Source organism: Lissotriton helveticus, chromosome 3_1 (assembly GCF_964261635.1).
Source record: "Lissotriton helveticus chromosome 3_1, aLisHel1.1, whole genome shotgun sequence".
NCBI classification, from domain to species: domain Eukaryota; kingdom Metazoa; phylum Chordata; class Amphibia; order Caudata; family Salamandridae; genus Lissotriton; species Lissotriton helveticus.
Genome location: NC_136061.1, coordinates 1381227281 through 1381249563, shown reverse-complemented (window position 1 = coordinate 1381249563; position 22283 = coordinate 1381227281). Strand labels below are relative to the sequence as shown.

The following is a 22283-nucleotide window of genomic DNA, read 5'->3' as shown; positions in this document are numbered from 1 at the left end:
CTTCGCCCTGCATGCATGACTTACATACCAAAGAAACCAAGAGACATATTTGTGGGAAAGCAGTGGTGCAGGTTTATTTCGTACAACACAGGTACTGGTAGGTGGGTCATCTTACAGGCGATCCAAAGCGGCAGCCTTTCGCTGACCCGCTTGCCCAAGGAGCCATCTTGCACGGCGAGTCGATGCTCAGACGGTGCAGTACATTCACTTTATTTTGTTAGACTCCCGCCCCCCCTGTCAGGGCGGAAGATGAGGCACACCCCCGGTCGATTCAGGCCCCCCGACCGCCCGAAGGACTAACGGGGCACCGACGCTGTTTCCTGGAACCCCCTCGGCTCCAGGTTCTTGGCTCGGGCACCCTACTGTGCCAGGCAGAGGTATTTAGACTGTATCCTTCTGCCGCAGAGGTACCCCTACTGTCCATCTGCTTCCAGATCGCCCTGTGACTCCGCCTGCAACATAAAACATGATCATTAACGTATTCCAAATTGCCAGCCGCTCTGCAGCTGGGTCAGGGTTCAGGGTGGGTTACAGCGCAGAGCAGCCACGGAAGCGGGAAAGAAAGGCCGAGCCAGGCTGCTGGCCAAGTATATATTTGAAAGCGCCCTCCCCCATCCACAACGAGCCCTCCCCATTGGCAGATGTCCGGGGGGGCGGCACCGGGGGCGCGCTGCAAGCTGCGCTCGCCAGATGGGTGGGACTAGGGCGCTGTCCCCCCATACTCCCCTTCGTGTCGTGGTGCCAGCGGCATAGTGCCCACACCATCAGGCTTACTTCGCCCTGCATGCATGACTTACATACCAAAGAAACCAAGAGACATATTTGTGGGAAAGCAGTGGTGCAGGTTTATTTCGTACAACACAGGTACTGGTAGGTGGGTCATCTTACAGGCGATCCAAAGCGGCAGCCTCTCGCTGACCCGCTTGCCCAAGGAGCCATCTTGCACGGCGAGTCGATGCTCAGACGGTGCAGTACATTCACTTTATTTTGTTAGACTCCCGCCCCCCCTGTCAGGGCGGAAGATGAGGCACACCCCCGGTCGGTTCAAGCCCCCCGACCGCCCGAAGGACTAACGGGGCGCCGACGCTGTTTCCTGGAACCCCCTCGGCTCCAGGTTCTTGGCTCGGGCACCCTACTGTGCCAGGCAGAGGTATTTAGACTGTATCCTTCTGCCGCAGAGGTACCCCTACTGTCCATCTGCTTCCAGATCGCCCTGTACTCCGCCACAGCTCTGGAGGAGGCCCCCGTCGATGACAGAGCCCCCCCCACCTACCCAGTTAACGGCACCCTGCCACCAACAGAGCTTCATGCAAGTCCAGGAGAAACACATCCATTCCTAGCTCAGACAAATGTACTCCGTTGCTTTCATAATATCCTTCAGTCCTTTCCTGTATCAGCGCATGCCTAATGAACCCCAGGCCCCTCCTTTCCATGAATTTCTGCATGGACCTGTTGACCCTCTTCCGGCCTTGCTCTATCGCAACTGTCGACCGTGCTCCCCTCCAGACCTTGCGGGGCACAATCTCAGACCATATTACCCCGTGGCTCCCTATTGGTTCGTTATGGCTGTCGCATCCCTCTGCATGGCTTCCATTAAGGCTCTCCTCCCCACTTTGACCAGGTCGTTCCCCCCCAGATGGATAATCAGGATGCTGGGAGGACCGCCCCGTGCTGCTAGACATTGCTGGAGTCTGACCTCAGCTGACCCCATCTCATTCCCGGGAAACCAAGCCATAGAATTCGAGTCCTCGCTAAGGTCAAATCCCATCTCTTGCGCCTCGCCCACTGCTCCAACCTGGTAACGTAAGAATGGGACTCAGTTGTTCCTAGACGAAGAGTAATAATAATAATAATACTACTACGGTCAAGAGGGGAGGAAAATTGATGAAGGGGTAGTGCTCAGTGGAGTGCTCCCCTGGGCATCCCATTAGTTGGAATGAATGGCCTCACACACTCTTGCGAGTGTCATGCTTCATCATCGGCCGTTGCTCCTCGTTGGGCAGGCGGTGCAATGTCCAACGGGCTCACCTCTAGGAGGGGCTCTTTATCGGAGATCTTTTTTCCAACAGCCTGTGGGTGAAGTGCAAGTGAGGGGCCAGGTAAGAGGTGGATAGTGTGGGTGGGTGTGTTAAAATATAGCAAGGGATACCGGAGAGCAATTTATTCTGGTGGTTCCCCTACTATAAGTAAAACCAGTGGGTGGCCTACGATCGCCAGAAATTAGGTTCTGTATCACGATCTAGGACTACACAGCGTTACGTGAGGTCAACATGTTTCTCGCTTCTGCGGTTGTGCTGCGATTCTTCAGGACCTTATCTAATTTACATCTATCACAAAGGGGAAGACCTTAAAGTATCAACCTGTAACCATCAATTTGTAACTGTTGTACTACCTGGGCGTAACCGCTCTTGCCTGGAGGAGACAAAAGGAAGAGTTACCAAAATACAAGGACAACAATTATCCATTCTTGACCGTGAGCACACTGTGAATAGGTGAAGAGAAGTGACTAGGTGTCTGTGGCATTCTGTGAGCAGTGACCTGTAAGTGTCCACTTGATTCACATGTATCACAAGTCATCTCCAACACAGTAGAAAATTAATGATAAAATGAACTAAAGTTAAAATAAAATAAAACTAAACTAAAAACATGATAGCAGCAGTTATTCAATTCAAGGTGTTCAAATGTTGACCCCTCGGATTCATTGGATACTCACCTATAGGTCAAGGAGTACAGGTGTCAACAGTACCCGGTAGGTGTGGCATCAAGGGAGAGAACCAATAGGGGTTTAATGGCTATAGGGGAGACAAAGGCACCAATATCCAGAGTTATCAGAGAATCCCCAATGTCTAAACGTTTCTTAGGAGGACTACTGACATGCAGGTAGGTAAGCAATTGTATATCGTCAACTGCTCATGTAAAGGGATTGCCATATTCTTATTCAGGTTTCAAAAACATAGGCACATATGTCCGACATACAGCGTGGGCATATTAAGGTCTGTTTACCGATGCCAGTGACTACGTCTTACGTATTGGCCCTTGCATAGTGGCTACACCTTGCATTGAGCTGGTATTCAGAATAATGGAACTAGAGGCCACTCGCCTACAAAGAACCCGTGTGAGTTAGAGTGGTCATATGGCCAGGGGCGGTCATAAGTGGTTGCCTGAGTAGCGTGGTGATCAGAGGTATAGGTGCATACATGCATCTCTTATCTCAAGCTTGGTGTACACTCTATATAAATTTAGGTGCCAACACTACCCCTGCGTAGTTGACTGAGCAGCGAGGCAGTAAATAGTATACCGGGACAAAGGTGCATCCAATAACATACCACTGTATGCGTTCTATATAAAGCCGGTGCCAACACTCCCCCTGCGTAGTTGACTAGGCAGCGAGGCAGTCAATTGTATAGCGGGACAAGGGTGCATCCAAAAACATACCACTGTATGTGTTCCAAATATTCGACTATAGCACAGACTGATGTTGCGCCATACAATGTGCCCAGTATAAACATATAATCAGAGGCCCAAAGTGCCCGTTAGTAGTCAGCCATAGAGCGCCCGTCAGTGCTTAGGAAGCGGCTGGTGCGCACATCAGGTGCGAGGTGTCCGGGTCTCTTGGCTAAAGAGACTTAGCATAACGCGTGCCACTGTCTGTGAGCTGACTATTAAATTGTAGCGCGGCTCACATTGCATTCAGTTCACAACACACACACAAGGGCAAAGGAGGTTCTAGTTTTCCGCCGGCCGTGCGGCGGCCGCCATTGCTAGGGACGCGGCGCGCACCTACAATCGAGGTGTCACGGTCAAAACCCCCCGCCTGCCACGCTAATGCGGGTCAAAGAGGCAAAGCGCGCTGCCAACTTACTGCTCAGAGCCTCGGCCAGTGCTCTTTCTCCTACCCATCTCTACCGGATCCGGATAGTACCGGGTCCCCGGTCCACTGCTGGTTATGTTAGTGGTTCGGGGCGTCACCCCTGTGACTGGAAGGTCACGTGATGCGTATTGTAAACGTGGGCGCCATCTTGGAGTAGGCACTTCCAGGCGCCTACAATAGGGAGAAAAGCAGGATGACCCACATAAAAGGTGTTTTTAATGTAACACTATTCATAATCATTTGATGAGTGTTGAGATACACACAATTTTGGGTCATGGTTATGACATGGTTATGATAGGCATAGCTATTCCCTTTAATAAGAGGACGCTAATACGGGCGCCATATTGGAGGGGTAAAAAACGGCCCCTTCTTATGGTTAGCTCTGTGCAGCGCCATATATGCAATATACGAGTAGTTGTCAATAAGCTTATGGAATACCCTGGGAGGACCTGTAATGTAAGGGTCCGGTAGTCCAATAGTCCACTTTAGACATAGACTGGATACAGCTGCTTAGTGTGTACCAAGCGTAGAACACAATCCAACATTGTATTTATAGACAGCTCCATGGGATGTCTTCGTTCAATCCCCGCTTGTCTGAGGAAAGCCTGTGTATCCAGCGCTGCTCTTTGTGGAACAGGTCTTGTTTGGATCTGCTGTTGGGTGTTTCAAGGATGACCCACCAAATGGAGTCAGCCGTATGATTGTTTTCCAGGAAGTGACGGCACATCTTAGTGTTGGTCTTTTTGCATCGTATATTGCTGCGATGTTCCGATATACGAGTCTTGACCGCTCTGGTGGTCATGCCAACATATTGTAATTCACAGGGGCACCTAATGAGGTAGATACAATTGGTGGAGTTGCAGTTAGTATGATTGCGGATTTCCCAAGTGAATATATCTGTCAAATTGATGGACTTGGTAACATTGGTAAAGGGGCAAACACTGCAAGAACCACACGGGTAATGTCCCATCACTGGTGGGAGTTGCCAGAGTGTGTTCTGTCTGCGGCCTCTACTTTGTTTAGGTCTGGTGTGTATCAGGACGTCTTTGATGTTACTGGACCTCTTAAAAGCAAACCTAGGGATCTCCAGAGTCAGTTCTCCTGTATTGAGAATTTGCCAGTGTTTCTTGACAATTCTCTTGATATCGTTAGAGATTGGTGTGAAGGTTGTGACACATGTCAAGGGCATGGTCTCTTGTGAGGCTCTGATATTACCCTCCAGGAGTGCCTCTCTGTTGTTGTTCTGTGCTCACTTCCGAGCTTTGTAAATCTCCCTGGTAGGGTAGCCTCTTTCCTTCAAATTTCATGAAAGGATCGTAGACTCACTCCTGTAGTCAGTGAGGTTGGTGCAGTTACGCCTCACCCGTAGAAATTGACCAAAGGGAAGGTTCAATCTCAAGGCTCTAGGATGGTGGCTGGTAAAGAGTAACAAACTGTTCCGGTCAGTGGGCTTCCGATACATCGTGGTATTGATCTTTCCCCCTTCCAATCTGATGGTAAGGTCCAGGAAAGCAACCCTGGAGTCTGACGCAGTGATGGTAAAGGTCAGGAAGTTGTTCAGGGTGTTCAACCACGTAAAGAACTCCAGGTACTGGGGTGTTGTCCCTGTCCAGAGTATGAGGATGTCATCAATGAACCTCCTCCATAGTATGATGTTAGAATGGTAGGGGTTCATTGGACCATTGATGTATTGTTCCTCAAAGTCTGCCATATACAGGCATGCCAACGAAGGAGCAAAGGTACTGCCCATAGATGTACCCTGGGTCTGTTGGTAATATTGTCCTTTGAATTCAAAGAAGTTCTTAGTCAGGGCAAGTTCCGCGCATTCCATGATAAAGGAAGGTGGTGTTGCCGATGTCCATACTTCCATATTGAGAGTCCTCTCTATCACCCCGAGTGTGGCCCTCTGTGGGATGTTAGTGTAGAGGGCCTCCACGTCTAGGGTAATGAGGAAGTCTATATGGGTGCCCTCCTGCAGATTGTCAAGGAGGCATAAGACATCTTTGGTGTCCTGCACGTAGGAGGGGATTCTCTTCACCAGCGGTTGCAGGAAGTAATCACAAAATTGTGATAAAGGCTCCAAAATAGAGCCTATCCCTGACACAATCGGGCGTCCAGGTACCGGTGTAGTGCCCTTATGAATTTTGGGGAGGGTGTAGAAGTATGGTACTTTCGGATTCTGTTTCACAAGAAATTCAGCCTCTTTCTTGGAAATCCATTCCTGGCACTCCGCAGATTCCACCAATCCTGTTATGGTGGTTTTGAGCCGTGCGGTAGGGTCGGTCGGGATAGGAGTGTAGTAGCGTCTATCTCCTAATTGTCTTAGGCACTCTGTTTCATAGTCTTTGGTGTCCATCAAGACTGTTGCCCCACCCTTGTCCGCCTGTTTGATCGTGATGGTTTCGTCATTGCCCAAGGAGTTGAGTATTTGTTTCTCCATATTGGACAGATTCTGGTATTTGTTGCACGGTCTCAGGGCCCCGATGTCCTTGAGCACAGCCTGCTCATATGTTAGGACTTCGTTTGGTATCATCCCACTGTGGGGTGTAAAGATCGATGGATTGTGGAGACCCGAGTCTGTGCGAGTCTCGACGGGTTTACCATCAAAGAAGGCTCTTAGTCTGACTTTTCTGAAGAACTTCTGGATCTCACAAGTCAGTTCGAAATTGTCTACCTTAGGGGTGGGCACAAATCCCAATCCTTTTTGGAGAACTTTTTCTTCTGGTCTTGTGAGCTGGCGTGATGAAAGATTCACCACAAGACTTACTTCCTCCCTGTCTTGCTCCTCGTTTCTACCCCTGTGGTCGGTGTTTCCTCCCACTGGACCCTTTTGTCCGGAGCGTTTCCTCGCCTGCGCCCGCGCCCTCTGCCCCAACCTCTGTCTAAAAAAGGCAGGGGTAGTGTTGGCACCTAAATTTATATAGAGTGTACACCAAGCTTGAGATAAGAGATGCATGTATGCACCTATACCTCTGATCACCACGCTACTCAGGCAACCACTTATGACCGCCCCTGGCCATATGACCACTCTAACTCACACGGGTTCTTTGTAGGCGAGTGGCCTCTAGTTCCATTATTCTGAATACCAGCTCAATGCAAGGTGTAGCCACTATGCAAGGGCCAATACGTAAGACGTAGTCACTGGCATCGGTAAACAGAACTTAATATGCCCACGCTGTATGTCGGACATATGTGCCTATGTTTTTGAAACCTGAATAAGAATATGGCAATCCCTTTACATGAGCAGTTGACGATATACAATTGCTTACCTACCTGCATGTCAGTAGTCCTCCTAAGAAACGTTTAGACATTGGGGATTCTCTGATAACTCTGGATATTGGTGCCTTTGTCTCCCCTATAGCCATTAAACCCCTATTGGTTCTCTCCCTTGATGCCACACCTACCGGGTACTGTTGACACCTGTACTCCTTGACCTATAGGTGAGTATCCAATGAATCCGAGGGGTCAACATTTGAACACCTTAAATTGAATAACTGCTGCTATCATGTTTTTAGTTTAGTTTTATTTTATTTTAACTTTAGTTCATTTTATCATTAATTTTCTACTGTGTTGGAGATGACTTGTGATACATGTGAATCAAGTGGACACTTACAGGTCACTGCTCACAGAATGCCACAGACACCTAGTCACTTCTCTTCACCTATTCACAGTGTGCTCACGGTCAAGAATGGATAATTGTTGTCCTTGTATTTTGGTAACTCTTCCTTTTGTCTCCTCCAGGCAAGAGCGGTTACGCCCAGGTAGTACAACAGTTACAAATTGATGGTTACAGGTTGATACTTTAAGGTCTTCCCCTTTGTGATAGATGTAAATTAGATAAGGTCCTGAAGAATCGCAGCACAACCGCAGAAGCGAGAAACATGTTGACCTCACGTAACGCTGTGTAGTCCTAGATCGTGATACAGAACCTAATTTCTGGCGATCGTAGGCCACCCACTGGTTTTACTTATAGTAGGGGAACCACCAGAATAAATTGCTCTCCGGTATCCCTTGCTATATTTTAACACACCCACCCACACTATCCACCTCTTACCTGGCCCCTCACTTGCACTTCACCCACAGGCTGTTGGAAAAAAGATCTCCGATAAAGAGCCCCTCCTAGAGGTGAGCCCGTTGGACATTGCACCGCCTGCCCAACGAGGAGCAACGGCCGATGATGAAGCATGACACTCGCAAGAGTGTGTGAGGCCATTCATTCCAACTAATGGGATGCCCAGGGGAGCACTCCACTGAGCACTACCCCTTCATCAATTTTCCTCCCCTCTTGACCGTAGTAGTATTATTATTATTATTACTCTTCGTCTAGGAACAACTGAGTCCCTTTCTTGTTAATCATTGCTACATGGGGCTCCGACTCATGTTGGACCTTCCATTCTAATTTCTTGGAATGGTAAATTGAGCCTTAGGATCAACTCTTGATCTGACTCTTCTACCCCCCCTTTTTGATACATATCTTGCACGGCTAACCACCATGGGGTGTATATATATCGTTCGGTGGGTAAGTGTTCTTCTATCCCCCTCCTCATTCTGAGTCCCTGACCAATGTATCTTGGACTGGGTTGATATACTTATAGTATTTTCCCCTTCTTTTGACTTTTCCTTTTGTCTTTCATTCTTCACCAGAGAACCCTATACTGTCCCAAGATGGACGGACAGGGACTCAGTTTCGGTGACGATGATGCAGCAGCTATCCATAGGCTTCCATCCATGCTAGGCATGGACCTCGAAATTGCAACAGGGAGTAACGCCACAGACTGGAAAGCACTCTCTGACATGAAAAGAGAGTGGGTCAGAATCACACTACATGGGGCGTTAATGGCAGAATACTTCAAGGCTAAAATAGCACCTAACGGCCTCATCGTCAAGAATTTCCCTAGAATTTTCTGGGAGGACGGCCAATTTAAAATAGAATGGTCTCTCATTTCATGGAAATGTACTCATGACTTACTGATTCTTCTGGTAAATACAGCCAAACGGTTGGCTGATGAGCTCCTGACTAAAATCCAGGCAGCAGAGAGCGCCTTAAAAAACTCGGGACAGAACACCGGTTTTAAGACCAAGTTGACAGAGCTCAATAAAGAAATCACTGAACACAAAGACTTCTTGATGAAACAAAAAGTGGCAAAATTACAAAAGGATATTGACCGATTTTCCAAAGAGAAAGTCTATCCTTACCTCAAGGACGACTTTGTCCCCACAGGGACAGGGTACCTCTCCGACTCAAGTGCCTCCTCTTCTAAGCGAGGGTCTAACAACGACGACAATTCAAGTGGAGATGAGTGGCAACCTAGACCCCGGAGAGGAAACAGAGGAGGGAGAAGGGGACAACCCTTCTATCAACCGCCTCCCTACCAAGGTCCCCCAATGTGGCACTTTCCTCAGTTTCAACATCCTATGAACCCCTTCGGACCTCCATACCCCCCGCAGTTTGCCCCGCAAAATGCGAACCAACAGCCTTTTTTAGACAGAGGTTGGGGCAGAGGGCGCGGGCGCAGGCGAGGAAACGCTCCGGACAAAAGGGTCCAGTGGGAGGAAACACCGACCACAGGGGTAGAAACGAGGAGCAAGACAGGGAGGAAGTAAGTCTTGTGGTGAATCTTTCATCACGCCAGCTCACAAGACCAGAAGAAAAAGTTCTCCAAAAAGGATTGGGATTTGTGCCCACCCCTAAGGTAGACAATTTCGAACTGACTTGTGAGATCCAGAAGTTCTTCAGAAAAGTCAGACTAAGAGCCTTCTTTGATGGTAAACCCGTCGAGACTCGCACAGACTCGGGTCTCCACAATCCATCGATCTTTACACCCCACAGTGGGATGATACCAAACGAAGTCCTAACATATGAGCAGGCTGTGCTCAAGGACATCGGGGCCCTGAGACCGTGCAACAAATACCAGAATCTGTCCAATATGGAGAAACAAATACTCAACTCCTTGGGCAATGACAAAACCATCACGATCAAACAGGCGGACAAGGGTGGGGCAACAGTCTTGATGGACACCAAAGACTATGAAACAGAGTGCCTAAGACAATTAGGAGATAGACGCTACTACACTCCTATCCCGACCGACCCTACCGCACGGCTCAAAACCACCATAACAGGATTGGTGGAATCTGCGGAGTGCCAGGAATGGATTTCCAAGAAAGAGGCTGAATTTCTTGTGAAACAGAATCCGAAAGTACCATACTTCTACACCCTCCCCAAAATTCATAAGGGCACTACACCGGTACCTGGACGCCCGATTGTGTCAGGGATAGGCTCTATTTTGGAGCCTTTATCACAATTTTGTGATTACTTCCTGCAACCGCTGGTGAAGAGAATCCCCTCCTACGTGCAGGACACCAAAGATGTCTTATGCCTCCTTGACAATCTGCAGGAGGGCACCCATATAGACTTCCTCATTACCCTAGACGTGGAGGCCCTCTACACTAACATCCCACAGAGGGCCACACTCGGGGTGATAGAGAGGACTCTCAATATGGAAGTATGGACATCGGCAACACCACCTTCCTTTATCATGGAATGCGCGGAACTTGCCCTGACTAAGAACTTCTTTGAATTCAAAGGACAATATTACCAACAGACCCAGGGTACATCTATGGGCAGTACCTTTGCTCCTTCGTTGGCATGCCTGTATATGGCAGACTTTGAGGAACAATACATCAATGGTCCAATGAACCCCTACCATTCTAACATCATACTATGGAGGAGGTTCATTGATGACATCCTCATACTCTGGACAGGGACAACACCCCAGTACCTGGAGTTCTTTACGTGGTTGAACACCCTGAACAACTTCCTGACCTTTACCATCACTGCGTCAGACTCCAGGGTTGCTTTCCTGGACCTTACCATCAGATTGGAAGGGGGAAAGATCAATACCACGATGTATCGGAAGCCCACTGACCGGAACAGTTTGTTACTCTTTACCAGCCACCATCCTAGAGCCTTGAGATTGAACCTTCCCTTTGGTCAATTTCTACGGGTGAGGCGTAACTGCACCAACCTCACTGACTACAGGAGTGAGTCTACGATCCTTTCACGAAATTTGAAGGAAAGAGGCTACCCTACCAGGGAGATTTACAAAGCTCGGAAGCGAGCACAGAACAACAACAGAGAGGCACTCCTGGAGGGTAATATCAGAGCCTCACAAGAGACCATGCCCTTGACATGTGTCACAACCTTCACACCAATCTCTAACGATATCAAGAGAATTGTCAAGAAACACTGGCAAATTCTCAATACAGGAGAACTGACTCTGGAGATCCCTAGGTTTGCTTTTAAGAGGTCCAGTAACATCAAAGACGTCCTGATACACACCAGACCTAAACAAAGTAGAGGCCGCAGACAGAACACACTCTGGCAACTCCCACCAGTGATGGGACATTACCCGTGTGGTTCTTGCAGTGTTTGCCCCTTTACCAATGTTACCAAGTCCATCAATTTGACAGATATATTCACTTGGGAAATCCGCAATCATACTAACTGCAACTCCACCAATTGTATCTACCTCATTAGGTGCCCCTGTGAATTACAATATGTTGGCATGACCACCAGAGCGGTCAAGACTCGTATATCGGAACATCGCAGCAATATACGATGCAAAAAGACCAACACTAAGATGTGCCGTCACTTCCTGGAAAACAATCATACGGCTGACTCCATTTGGTGGGTCATCCTTGAAACACCCAACAGCAGATCCAAACAAGACCTGTTCCACAAAGAGCAGCGCTGGATACACAGGCTTTCCTCAGACAAGCGGGGATTGAACGAAGACATCCCATGGAGCTGTCTATAAATACAATGTTGGATTGTGTTCTACGCTTGGTACACACTAAGCAGCTGTATCCAGTCTATGTCTAAAGTGGACTATTGGACTACCGGACCCTTACATTACAGGTCCTCCCAGGGTATTCCATAAGCTTATTGACAACTACTCGTATATTGCATATATGGCGCTGCACAGCGCTAACCATAAGAAGGGGCCGTTTTTTACCCCTCCAATATGGCGCCCGTATTAGCGTCCTCTTATTAAAGGGAATAGCTATGCCTATCATAACCATGTCATAACCATGACCCAAAATTGTGTGTATCTCAACACTCATCAAATGATTATGAATAGTGTTACATTAAAAACACCTTTTATGTGGGTCATCCTGCTTTTCTCCCTATTGTAGGCGCCTGGAAGTGCCTACTCCAAGATGGCGCCCACGTTTACAATACGCATCACGTGACCTTCCAGTCACAGGGGTGACGCCCCGAACCACTAACATAACCAGCAGTGGACCGGGGACCCGGTACTATCCGGATCCGGTAGAGATGGGTAGGAGAAAGAGCACTGGCCGAGGCTCTGAGCAGTAAGTTGGCAGCGCGCTTTGCCTCTTTGACCCGCATTAGCGTGGCAGGCGGGGGGTTTTGACCGTGACACCTCGATTGTAGGTGCGCGCCGCGTCCCTAGCAATGGCGGCCGCCGAACGGCCGGCGGAAAACTAGAACCTCCTTTGCCCTTGTGTGTGTGTTGTGAACTGAATGCAATGTGAGCCGCGCTACAATTTAATAGTCAGCTCACAGACAGTGGCACGCGTTATGCTAAGTCTCTTTAGCCAAGAGACCCGGACACCTCGCACCTGATGTGCGCACCAGCCGCTTCCTAAGCACTGACGGGCGCTCTATGGCTGACTACTAACGGGCACTTTGGGCCTCTGATTATATGTTTATACTGGGCACATTGTATGGCGCAACATCAGTCTGTGCTATAGTCGAATATTTGGAACACATACAGTGGTATGTTTTTGGATGCACCCTTGTCCCGCTATACAATTGACTGCCTCGCTGCTCAGTCAACTACGCAGGGGTAGTGTTGGCACCTAAATTTATATAGAGTGTACACCAAGCTTGAGATAAGAGATGCATGTATGCACCTATACCTCTGATCACCACGCTACTCAGGCAACCACTTATGACCGCCCCTGGCCATATGACCACTCTAACTCACACGGGTTCTTTGTAGGCGAGTGGCCTCTAGTTCCATTATTCTGAATACCAGCTCAATGCAAGGTGTAGCCACTATGCAAGGGCCAATACGTAAGACGTAGTCACTGGCATCGGTAAACAGAACTTAATATGCCCACGCTGTATGTCGGACATATGTGCCTATGTTTTTGAAACCTGAATAAGAATATGGCAATCCCTTTACATGAGCAGTTGACGATATACAATTGCTTACCTACCTGCATGTCAGTAGTCCTCCTAAGAAACGTTTAGACATTGGGGATTCTCTGATAACTCTGGATATTGGTGCCTTTGTCTCCCCTATAGCCATTAAACCCCTATTGGTTCTCTCCCTTGATGCCACACCTACCGGGTACTGTTGACACCTGTACTCCTTGACCTATAGGTGAGTATCCAATGAATCCGAGGGGTCAACATTTGAACACCTTGAATTGAATAACTGCTGCTATCATGTTTTTAGTTTAGTTTTATTTTATTTTAACTTTAGTTCATTTTATCATTAATTTTCTACTGTGTTGGAGATGACTTGTGATACATGTGAATCAAGTGGACACTTACAGGTCACTGCTCACAGAATGCCACAGACACCTAGTCACTTCTCTTCACCTATTCACAGTGTGCTCACGGTCAAGAATGGATAATTGTTGTCCTTGTATTTTGGTAACTCTTCCTTTTGTCTCCTCCAGGCAAGAGCGGTTACGCCCAGGTAGTACAACAGTTACAAATTGATGGTTACAGGTTGATACTTTAAGGTCTTCCCCTTTGTGATAGATGTAAATTAGATAAGGTCCTGAAGAATCGCAGCACAACCGCAGAAGCGAGAAACATGTTGACCTCACGTAACGCTGTGTAGTCCTAGATCGTGATACAGAACCTAATTTCTGGCGATCGTAGGCCACCCACTGGTTTTACTTATAGTAGGGGAACCACCAGAATAAATTGCTCTCCGGTATCCCTTGCTATATTTTAACACACCCACCCACACTATCCACCTCTTACCTGGCCCCTCACTTGCACTTCACCCACAGGCTGTTGGAAAAAAGATCTCCGATAAAGAGCCCCTCCTAGAGGTGAGCCCGTTGGACATTGCACCGCCTGCCCAACGAGGAGCAACGGCCGATGATGAAGCATGACACTCGCAAGAGTGTGTGAGGCCATTCATTCCAACTAATGGGATGCCCAGGGGAGCACTCCACTGAGCACTACCCCTTCATCAATTTTCCTCCCCTCTTGACCGTAGTAGTATTATTATTATTATTACTCTTCGTCTAGGAACAACTGAGTCCCTTTCTTGTTAATCATTGCTACATGGGGCTCCGACTCATGTTGGACCTTCCATTCTAATTTCTTGGAATGGTAAATTGAGCCTTAGGATCAACTCTTGATCTGACTCTTCTACCCCCCCCTTTTTGATACACAACGTAAGAATGGCCCATCACCCACACGCGACAATCAGAATAAGGTGTATTGGATGTTCGTCACTTTCGTTACACAGTACCTGACTGAGTCTACCTCCTACAGCCATCTGAGGTCGTAATATACCAACTGCTACATCAGGCGATACTTGGAACCATGTGAGTAGGGTAATTTCCCAGTGCGGTTCCTGCATTGGGGACAGAAAACATTCCTTAGCAGCCCTGCTCCCCTTTGTCTACCAATCCCATTCTCTGACCTGAACAGGGATCAACAATGCCCCACTCGCTACCCTGGTCGAGCCTGATTGACGCCAGGTGCAGTATTGCAGCATTTTGACTAGGTCACTTATTCACATGCCGCATCTTGCCAATGACAATTGTAGTTTGTCGAGCGCCATTTAGTGTCACCGCTCAACTCGTCCCCTTATTCTTCATCTCACATCACCCACAGTTTCTACAGTCGTAATAGACCCACATGCCATGGTTCCCACCCTTCATGTGGACGCCAGTCGAAGCTGATTGACACGATGACTATCTTACATGCCTTGTGCTAGCACAATAGGCATCACACAATGTTGGGGATGTCGCTGGCCTGAGGTTTATGCTTCCCGTGAAAGCACATCATATAGTGTGCCGATGGCTGATTAGTATTAGTTGTAGCTTGTTACTTGCAGCTCACAAACTGGAATCCTTCCAATATAGCACTGTGGCTATGAAGTCTATGGGACTCCTATACCTTGTAACCCTCCCCGTCAATGTAACACATCACGTATACTGCTTTAATTAATGAGCATTAGCCAATGTAGGCTCCGCTGTTGTGACTGCTTTTACTTATCAACACCTCATGCTACTGTACAACAGATAGGGGCTTTGGGCTTTGAAAGAATTTAATTCAAGTGGATTTTAATATAATAGCACATCTGTCCAATGGACACAGTATAGCACCTCGTTCCGCCATGTTGCTTGCTAAAAGAGCCTCAATAAGTTTAAAGGTAGCATCTTACATCGATTTATTATAAAGGTAGCATCTTACATCGCTTTTGTGCAGTCCACCTGTAAAGTAAGGAGGAAAACTGTCTAAACTGGGTGTCACAAGACAGCCTCTTTAATGAGCTATCTATTATATTAGAGTGGAGAGACAGGGTGTGAGCAGCTTCTGGGAGGCGTCACAGGGGTAACACAGGGCCCATGAATCTATCATTAGCATGTAGAGCATGCAAGGATTATATGTATGGAAGCGCTCTGAAAACCTTTTACAGCTGGCGCTTTATAGCTGCCAGAAAAAGCATGGAGTAGGTAGTGCTCCAAGGTAGGCGCGCCGAAACCCTGCCTACCTGACTGGCGCCCACGCAGCTATTCATTAGTGAAAAGCGAGCGTGAGAGCGTGTGAGACTGAATCCTCCAGCACTGACGCATTCTCAATATTATAGATAAGGCCACGGTCGTTGCTTATTTATCTTGTGCAATTGACAACCAACGACAAAGCCAATGGTCCTGGCTTGCTGTAGGTGTAATGTTACTTGTATTATATAGCTGGATGCACTAACAGAGCAGCCAATTTACCAGTCGGGCGCCACTACTCTAAGCGCAGGTTGTATCATCTACCCCAGAAACTATACATTATATTGCGTGGGTCATGTAGGTTAGTTCTTTTCCACGTGAGCAGGAAGTGGAATTATTCCATTGGTCCGGTAAAGCACCCTCGATAGCTCCCTTCTACCCCAGGAAGCAGGCAAATTAGCGAAATGTATAAATACCTTTATTTATATATATAGTATCAACGGTAAGAGGACTTCCCGCCAGAGAAACATCAGGGGAATCCGAGCATGTTCAGAGGAGCAATAACCCGCCCTGTCCCGTTGGTGCAAGAACGTTTTCAATGTTGAATGCAGTAGTTTAAGGATATTCCGTTTTTTATTTTATTAAGACCGAGTAGCATAATTTCCAGTGAGAACCCCAACAGAATGTAGGGAAGGCACCATGATGATTCAAACCCTTCATGATGAGTGTACAACATAATATATAATGAAAGGCGAGTAGACAAGGCACATACAGGCTAATATGTGCCTCATACGTCTTTTGAGATATTTATATACCATTTAGGCATATGTTCGGCAGGAGCAAACGTTTGACACTCATCCTACAACATGCCTGAGAACGCCAAAGTACCCGGGCATGTGCATCATGTATTGTATGTATTTGATGTGCATCCGGTGCGTTATGCCATGTGTGAAGTTATGGAATGTCACGCATGGCAATCTGAAACCTTAACAGCCATGCTGAGAAAGGCTGAATATTCGGGGGGAGACCCAAGTCGTCACGGAAGCCCTGATGCCCTGCAACCCCCACCACGCGTCACGCCAAGCGGCTTTACCCTGCCATGTCACATGATTTTTATATAATCTTTCCTTTGGAAAGTGGCTGTATTTGCGAGCATTGCTGGCAGGAGTGCGGAGATAGCAAAAGAGGAAGAACGGTTTCTGTGCCTGGAGCCGTTTGTGCGCCGCCTGAAAGGCTCGCTTTCACCCTTTCGTTATAGCTTAAATCTGACCTGATACTCAGTTGGGTGGGGGAGAGACAATTTGACAGTCTGTTCAAACCTACTACTGCGCCTGGATGGGAGGCACTGCAAAGCGTCAGGAGATCTCCTTCGTATAAATCAGCCAATAATGCATGAGTGGGCAGCGACTTGATACACTAGTTATAAAGCTTAGAGACATAAACGGGCTCGCCTGAGCAACCCCAATTTGTTGAGGCAACCGCGATCGTGCCTCAATTGGCCGAGAGGAGCCCGTTAAGGTGGGCGCAGGCACAACCCGTCAGTGCGACCATGCTACCTTACCCAGGTAAGGATGTGTTCTCCTAAAGAAAGCGTGCCTGGAAGCTTGACAAAGGCAGCCATGGGCGACAACACCTAATCCCGTCGACTGAAAGCCCGACACCGGGTGCAAACCACGAAGATACATTTTATTTTTGATCACTTTCCTACAAAAGGTGTTGAACCCCAAAGATGCAACCAATTCAACATCTGCTTGGTAACAATTTGGAGTTTGAGTGCAACATAACAGCTACAAAACAGCCACGTGACTGGCCTGCCCCTTCATTTTACTTGAAGCAAACCAATACAAGTGTTTAATACTAAACCCTGCTCGAAGTATGCGCAGTCCCAATTTTATGTCTGTTACTCTGCATACTTGCGAACAGGTTGCATATTCTTAGCAAGCCAACCCTCGCAGTCACGACATGCCCTCCGCGCGCAGAACCAAGGCGCCCCGTTTTCGACTCAACGCGCCCGTTCTTTAGATGTCGAACATGGAACCGGGCACTCTATTCTATTTACAACTTCGGAGCCGGTTACCGTAATAGTAATTACAAGCACCGGGCGTACATGGTCACTTCTTGCTCGCAGTTGCAAGACCGAAAAGAAGCCGGAACATCCACCACTCACTTTAATTTATTTTCAGGTTCAAAAGAAAGCCCTGTAACGCGAGGGAGACTGCAGGCAGCAGGACCCGTGTGAACCCGCATGGAACAGACACAGCCCGGCCCGCTCCCCCTCGGACCCCCCAGACTTCACAAACCGCCGCTCGCGCTCGTCGCCAGAGGACGGAACCTCAACCACTAGCTTTAATTTATGTACAAGTTCAAAAGAAAGCTTATACCTTTTGCTGGAATGTTATCGTTAATTAGGTAGCAAACTTATATCCTGTATATGGTGTCAATATACTTTCACACTAATATATGTATATACAAATTTGTGTCTTGCGAGTGCAACATTGTGTGGATGTTACAAAAAAGGTTAGAGGGTGGTGCGAGTCCTCTTGCCCTGCCCCTGGCCTCAACCTAACATACTTAAGGCGTCTCCAACCTGCCACGCTTAGAATGACCCTGCTTTGATGTTCATCAGACAATTCTGACGAACGTGCTATTTACAACACAGCTTTTAAGCATTAGAAGCAAGTGAGAGACGAAGACAAAGGCGCTGGTTACAACCAATGGGCAAAATGCCAGTGCAGACCACAGGGCACCTGCCAAGTAGCAGTAGCCTGGCATGTGCCCATCTACAGGTGCTGCCTCTTCAGTTTCACCTCGTCACAAAATTGACTGCTTGGAAACTGGAATTACGCACACCTGACATTTATCGATGTGAAAACCAGAATGTCATTCTCTTTAATTTAATCCCGCGAAACCGGCCGCATACGCCTCTTCAAAGAGACTCGTCATAGCTCCTCCAGGGTATCCCCATGCCCGGTCAGAAGCATGGAAGCCCTGCTCAGCACCGCGCAGCATCCGCAACATGCATTTGGACACTATATGGTGCCATTGAATGGCAGTGTTTTCTCATTGCGCTTCACTTTGAAAAAGGACACATGCCTGCAACCCTCTGCATACAAACAGCAGTTCAAGGGTTGCCTCTATCCGACATACTACCCCGGAACAATCCCACTCCTAACCTGCGGTGTGTGCGTCCAACCAGTTAAACAAATAGCGTCATAGCTCCTCCAGGGTATCCCCATGCCCGGTCAGAAGCATGGAAGCCCTGCTCAGCACCGCGCAGCATCCGCAACATGCATTTGGACACTATATGGTGCCATTGAATGGCAGTGTTTTCTCATTGCGCTTCACTTTGAAAAAGGACAAATGCTTGCAACCCTCTGCATACAAACAGCAGTTCAAGGGTTGCCTCTATCCAACATACTACCCCGGAACAATCCCACTCCTAACCTGCGGTGTGTGCGTCCAACCAGTTAAACAAACCTAGGCCCCAGTATCCTAAGAACACCCACCTATTGATTCCAACCAACCAATTCCGCCGGAGGTTTCGGGTGGCCAAAATTCCACGTGCTCTCTAGTGGCCAACAAAACAGAGCTGCAACTAGACTACGCGCCTGAAACAATGATTCCCGGTGTATCCTGCACTCCCCTCCCCCAATGCATGTTCAACACAGTATTCTCTATCTTCACGCACCGCCTGGCTATAAATGGCACCTGACAAAATAACCGCTTCAAGCAATGGACAACCGCTCTAAGTAATGGCCACACAAACATTGGCGCAGACTCTGGCGTCCCCCGTGAGGAAAACCCCCCCTGGTCACGCTGCATACACCTCCATCCATCACGTCTGACAAGCATGCAATACAATCGATTCCGCCATTTTCGACCCCACCACTTGATGGCAGCGCAGGCCGCTAGATCTAGTCTCCTGTATGCCGAAACGCCTCCCATTCCAGCCCTTCGTCCATTCACTCGTCATCCATTTCTCTGCATTTCATCTGGCTCGGCCTAGCCCGAAAGTGTCGGAGTTCTTCACAATCTGGACAGCAGCCCTCCCTGAGCAAAACCACAAATTGGGCCTGTACCAAAAGATCAGAGCCTGTGTGGGCAACGCCCCACACGGATATATTCGGTATGCCACCAGCAACCATTCAAGTCCGCCTTGGTTCCCAAAATAGACGTACAAGCCCGCTGTCCATACAGACCAGATTCAAAAGGAAAAGCCTATTGAGGCGGATTTCCTTCACACTAACGTCCGCCATCCTCCCACCATGCCCTCCAGCAATCAGTGTCGCTCTGCTCCCCTGTCGCACTCTGCAGGGGAAGCGACCCGCGGCAATGCCCCCACACTGTACCTCCTAAAGCTGTTCCCCTTCTGCAGCATTGCCAACAATGAGACTGCCCGCAATAAAACCAAGGCCATACCAGGTCCGCTCCCTCCATTAGGGCACTGCCCCGCACGCTCCCCCTCGGCCCCCCAGGCCACACAAACGCTGCTCGGCATCGAGGACAACAAACGTCCAAAAACCGTCCGCTCTTCGCCTCCTCCCGCTCTGTGCCCCTCCGACGCAGAACCCCCGCACGCGGACCCCCGAACACAACACTCACCGCAATCCCGACGAGGAAAAACTCGACGCAAGACCCACGAGGAACAGGAACAACAAAGCCGCGGGAAGCCCTTACAGCGCAGAGCAGCCACGGAAGCGGGAAAGAAAGGCCGAGCCAGGCTGCTGGCCAAGTATATATTTGAAAGCGCCCTCCCCCATCCACAACGAGCCCTCCCCATTGGCAGATGTCCGGGGGGGGCGGCACCGGGGGCGCGCTGCAAGCTGCGCTCGCCAGATGGGTGGGACTAGGGCGCTGTCCCCCCATACTCCCCTTCGTGTCGTGGTGCCAGCGGCACTCATTCTGCAACATAACAAATATCATACAGTCAGGCATACCCATACATTCTTCATTTGTTTCAAACTCATCATACTTCCAGAGTCAGATGTAGCACAAATATTCTGTCCAGCTAGATCTCCCCGTAACAGGATGGGAGGCCAGTTAGCCAAAATAACAGGACAGACTACAAAACGCCAACGCGCGTTTCGGTGCAGTGCCAGGTCTAAAGCCACACCTTCATCAGGGCAGTCAGAGAAGGGGGGGGGAGTGTGAAGAAACAGCATACAATCTGCAAAAATTAAAAACAATTTCAGACTTACATACATGTTATTAATATGGACAGTTTTTTTTTAAAATGCATTTCTTATACAATTGATATAAATATCTTTACAATTTGTACAGCATTTCTGGTTAACTACAGTGAGCTCAAAACAGTGCAACCCAAAACTTCATTTGAAAGATAGCTATTACAAAAGAAACATCGAGGAAATCCCAAGGAACCACAACAAAGAAACAATAAACAGGTCAAAACATATACACTACTACAGACGTTAAGGATGAGAAGAGAAAGAGGGACCGTATTCATTCAGACCCTCACGCACCAATTTATACCTAGGCCGCAGGTCAGCCGCCCTGGTTAGAGGTAACTTAGGCGGAAACTCATAGTTGGCAGCTGGCCGGCTTACAATGTGTCCACCCGCCCAGCTGAGTTCCCCCAAGGGCGAGCAAGAAAACTTCATAAACGCTTATCTTGTGGTACAACATAAATAATCACGAGCAAAACAGGAGAGTCAGTTTCACAGTTTCCAACCAAGATTTAGCTTCTTGGCTCCTCGTATGTTTTACAGAGAGGAAGAAATTATACATCGGCAAGGCCCTAGGGATGGTATCTGGGAATTACTGCAAACACAGAGACCCAAGTTTTTTGGTGTTAACTTCGCTGTTCGAAAATGGCTATAACAGCCCGAATTAAAGCATTCCGGCTTGCAATAATATATCCACTAGTATCCACTTACCCAAAATGAGGTCGAATACGCCTCAGGGGTGGGCCCCCTCGGCTTCCACCAGGGCGATGGAGCCTGCGGGGAACCATCAATCCTTGTCCACAAGGAAAGAAGTTAGTCCACTCGAACAAATGGCGGATTCGCATCACGGAATTCAGGATCTGGGGGATGATAAAAATATTTGTTTCCCCTTTAATAAATGGATATAATTCTCAAGGTCAAAGCGGGATAATTTCAGGTAACCGAGGGAGATGTCAATACCCTGGTACTACAGTGTAGAATCGACCTGCTAACTAGACCCGGTAAGAATCAAAAATTTGCTAGCATTCGCGACAAGAATTTTCAATTCTATTAAGGACACGGAGGCGAGGATTATGCTTCTCAATCTTTACTGCATAAAACACAGCAGCCAATGAAAATGTATATTTTCAGTAAACATTAACAATAAACTTCATTACCCATGAACACCCATGAGTATAGGCACGCCCCCACAGTCCATAAGAACCCCTTGCGTGCTCCCATCATCCTCTTTCTTTGAGGCGAAACAAGTCCAACAAAACTTGAACAGTCACAATCCTCCAACGTGGAAGAACATCTTCAGGCGGAACATCCTGACCTCCGGATTCGATTAATCCGACTTCTTATCCGATCCTGAAATAAAGGAAACAACACCCCGTAATTCTTGCATAAAAGGGTGGGTAAGCTTAATACATACAGTACATTAAGCCGGGTGGGATAATCCTCGCCTCCGTGTCCTTAATAGAATTGAAAATTCTTGTCGCGAATGCTAGCAAATTTTTGAT

General features: G+C 48.2%; 1 long non-coding RNA gene across 1 annotated transcript in view; it reads right to left on the bottom strand.

Annotated features, from left to right (window-relative positions):
- The window catches only part of LOC144824982 (uncharacterized), a 101640-nt gene extending 80039 nt beyond the window's left edge, over window positions 1-21601 (bottom strand). Inside the window, exon 1 of the long non-coding RNA XR_013609222.1 lies at window positions 21493-21601. This is a non-coding gene — a long non-coding RNA (uncharacterized LOC144824982). The remainder of the gene's footprint in view (window positions 1-21492) is intronic.
- Between the last annotated feature and the right edge of the window lie 682 nt (window positions 21602-22283).